We start from the raw sequence: 4,537 nt of genomic DNA, 5'->3' as shown, positions 1-4,537 counted from the left end.
ACACGTGCATGTGAGCGGCCAGGTGGATGAGCGCTGGCTCCGTCACACGGCGTATGCGCTCCTCATCCTTGTGGACATGCACCGGGGTCTAGCTGATGTGCAATGAGAAGCTCATAGTGACTGTTGGTCAGAGAGGGAGGGTGGAGAGGGAGGAGAGAAAGGGGGGAGGGAGAGGGATCAACATAATACTGTGAAGATCTGAGTGTCACTGATGACTCAAAGTGCCACTCCCCACCCCATCTCATTCATCCCTGTTCATATCCAATACTTTCCCCTATTTACTTCACTTTCTTTTTTTTTTTTTGTATTAATTAAAGTTAAAGCACAGATACTCCATTTCTTCAAAAAAGTCTTACCTCCTAAACTGATTACTTTAGCTGACTACAGTAACCCTGCATAATCTTTCAAATCAGATCTTTAATCGTGTTATAAAATCATTTTTTATTAAAAATAATTTGCTTTTTATCCATGTTTCTCCTTAGTTTAGGGCAGGGTTGAAAAGTAACAAATTACATTTACTCACGTTACTGTAACTGAGTATTTTTATGAGTAATTTGTAATTTTCTGAGTAGTTTTTGAAATATATAATTTTTACTTTTACTCGGGTAAATTTTAACCTAAGTAGTTTTACTTCGCTTCATTTAAAACCCCCTCATGTTACTGAGTAAAAAAAAAGAAAAAATACTGATCGTGAAAAAATTAAATACGGCCGGAAATTTAAACCTCTGTGTTACGGAACCGACACTTAATTGCCATTAAAAAAATAGAAAAAGACTTTTGACTTTTAACAGCACTTTATTTACATAATTCAAACATATAAAAATTGATGTAAAAACAAGTGTCAGTTAAAAATCACTATTAAAGTAAAACAAGTGTCAGTTAAAATAATTAAATGAGGAGCTTGATAATAACAGTGGGATCCTGTTGCGTTTTAGTTTGATTCCTGGTATCTTTTGGACATTTTATTTTGTGTGCATTTTGAAAACTTTAAAACGTAGTTTAAATTTCTTTAGGATTCAGTAGGATTAAAAATTGTTTGCACTTTATGGTACAGGTTGTGACTGTCCTTGTGCTGTGAGGAAGTATGTTCTTTAGCCCAGCTTATCTTTTGTAAGTGTGGATGTTCACTGAAATACGCCTTGAAATCGATTAAAACACCTTGTGCTCAATTCGATTCATGACTCATCCTTTTTTGTATTAAATAACTCAAAGTAACTAAGTAACTTTTACTCGAATTACATTTTAAATGAAGTAATTTTGTACTTTTACTTGAGTAAATTTTGAGATGGGTAATTTTACTTTTACTCAAAGTAAAGATACTTTTCCTCAATTACAATTTTTTTTGTTCTCTTTCCACCTCTGGTTTAGGGGCTACAATTGCTGCTTTTTATCTTCATCTTATTGGGTCATTTTTACTATTAAGCCCAAGTGGAAAACTTGCTTTCTCAAAAAACATGTATTTAAACAGACGCCAGTTGCATACATTAAGACTATAAAGGTTCTTTGATTTTCAAAACATAAAGGTGCCCTTTCTCTTTAAATTGTGAAGATTTTGAACATACAGAAAAGCAAGGCTAATGGAAAACATTTAATACTGAAATGAAGGCTTAATAAAAAGTATATGTCACACCTCCTAAAAGGTTGTCTTATGAGAACGGCAATTATAATTAAAACTTTACCTTAAGGAACCTCTCTTCTCTTGACCAGTGACTTGGTCAATTATATTATCTAATCTTCCTTTCTTTTTAGAGCCTATAATAGCACTAAAACAGCAATGACACAGCACTTCTAATGGCCTCATATAATGGACTTAGATCTCAGTGTTGCATTTTTCAAAAATAAAATACTTACATTTTCTTTTAGAATTAAGGGAACTGCACTAGACTGGTTGGTATCTTATTTGTCTGACAGATTTTGGGTTGATCATGTTATTGATAAATCTTCCTAATAATCCAGTGCTATCCGGGGAGTACCACAGGGATCAGTGCTAGGGCCAATTCTCTTTGCTGTACTGTATGCTGCCAATTGGTAGAATTATTAGACAGCATGGGATTAATTGGGAGTGTTGGCCTAGTGGTTAGAGCATTGCTCTTGTGGAGGTTCTGAGAAGGCTGCAAGTACCCAGTTCACTGCTCCCCAGGCGCCACACAATGGCAGCCCACTGCTCCCCAAGGGGATGGGTCAAATGTAAAGAAGTGTAAAGTGATTTTCCCCATTGTGGGATAATAAATGGATTTATATATTACATTAATTCTAACTTTTATGCTGAAGACACAGAGCTTTATTTGTCCATACATTGAAAAGAAACTATCCCAACTATCCCATTGCATAGATTACAGACATGTCTTGAAGACATAAAAACCTAGATGACTATTTTTCTGCTTTTGAATGCAGAAGTTATTGGAAAAGGAGCTGATTAATCAGTCACTTCATCTGGATGAGATTATATTGGTCCTGACTATAATGGAAAAACCTTCATTTTATTTTCAATCAGGACATAAATCACATTAAGCAGGTCTCTAGAATTTCTTTGTTTTATCTCTGGAATTTTGCAAGAATTATAAATATCTTGTCCAGACGTGTTGCTGAGAAAATAGTCCATGCATTTGTTATTTCAAGACTGGACTATTGTAATTCTTTACTATCAGGATGTCCACAAACTGTAGTTAAAAACCTTCAGCTGATCCAAAATGGTATTGTCAGAGTTCTGATGAAAAATAAAAAGACAGGTCATATTTCTCCTTTCTTAGCTTCCCCTCATTGGCTTCCTGTCCTGAGTTAGAACATAATTTAAATTTCTCTTCTCACATATAAAGCCCTGAATCTTATATCTTATATCAGAGATCTGATTGTGCCTTATGTTTCTAGCAAAGTTAGATTACCCTGAGTAATCTCTATAGTTATGCTGCTGTAGGCTTAGTCTGCTGGAGGACATAGGGACCCCTTCTCATCATTCTGCTTCATTCAGTCTCTGTTCTCCCATTCTGCTTTATATGTGAGTAACTATTACTTTCCATTTTGTCTGCTCTTGTTCTTCAAAGTAGCTTCATCTGGCCTGGTTCTTTTTGGCTATGAAACCATCCTGGAGAGAAATATCAGCTGGGGCTGCAGCCATCAATACCTTCGATTATAGATGGTAGAGTCCAACTCTATCATCTATAATCAAAGGTATAGAGTTAGATCCGTTATTCATTGGACCCGTTATTTGTCCTTACAGGTAGTCCTGTTTCTCTACAAGACAAAGCTGTGAGCCCAGCTTTTACTGATTAACTCTTTTACTGATTTTTTCCTTTTGGCTTTAAAAACAGGCAAAAAGCTTGTCTACCTAACCCCGTCTTTCATATACGCAATCCTTATCTAACACACAAATTATGGATCAGTGCTTCTATGTTTCTTTTCTGTGTCTGCTTCTGTCTCGTAAAACCCGAGTCGGCATTGGCAGATGGCTACTCACACTGAGCCTGGTTCCGCTGGAGGTTTTTTCCTGTAAAAGAAGGTAGTTTTTCCTCTTCACTTTCATTGCATGCATGCTTGTTTTGAGGGATTGCTGTAGTGTCAATGATACAGTGCAGGATAATATATGCTCTCACCTCATACTTATCCAGGAGGAGTAGATTCAGCAAAGTCCATAACTAGATCTGATGCTAAGGCAGCTGTGTGTTACAGACAGTTACTGTACCTTTGTATCTGACAGTCAGGTAAAGATTATTCAAGGCCGTTAATATTAAGAGAGCCTCACAGAAGGCATAAACAGCAATACCAGCTCCTTGTCACATTATCCAGACGGTTCATGTTTAAGGTTTGCATTTAAAAAGTATTCAAACCTATCAAAACCGTTAATTTTTTTGTAATAACAATCAATATGTTTAATTGGTATTTATTGTAGTTGACCAACACTAAGTAGCACATAACTAACTCTTAGGTGATAGATCATATCAGGCTTTGAGATGTAAACCAAAGTGTGGTGCCCATTAATCACAGGCAGTTGATTTGTTTACTACCATTGATAAACAAGGTGATTTAAGAGACTTTACTAGAAAACAAAAGAACAGAGATGAACCCCTGAATTTCATACCTTCAAATAAATCTTAAAGCCTCAAAGCTTTATTTGAGATGTTCAATAAACAAACAGCATCATGCAGAACAAGGAAGACAGCAGGCAGGTTGGGGATAATGGTGTAGAGAAGTTTAGAGCAGAGATTTAATTAAATAACAAAAAAACAACAGGATATTCAAGCTTTTAATATCTCACAGAGGCCTGTTCAACCCATTATGAGTATAGAGTGTTTCCACAACAATCTCTCAAAACAGGAAAAGCATTTGTCCAAAGATATGTCTTCATCGCGGATGGCAAAAAGGAAGCTATTGTAGATAGAAAGCATTCAGATATCCTGTTAAGAACTTGCCTCTGGCCAAGAGGGAAACAAGAAACAGCCAGAACAGAGTCATCTGGTCAGACAGGTGTGTGTTGGGGAAAACTTTCCCCACTTTCCTTGATCAGCCCTTGGCTGGTCCCCTAAAATTCCTTTTTAAACAC

The sequence above is a fragment of the Cyprinodon variegatus genome, unplaced genomic scaffold (genome assembly GCF_000732505.1).
Source record: "Cyprinodon variegatus isolate N-32 unplaced genomic scaffold, C_variegatus-1.0 Scaffold587, whole genome shotgun sequence".
Classification (NCBI taxonomy): Eukaryota; Metazoa; Chordata; class Actinopteri; order Cyprinodontiformes; family Cyprinodontidae; genus Cyprinodon; species Cyprinodon variegatus.
Note: the sequence above shows the minus strand (reverse complement) of the source record.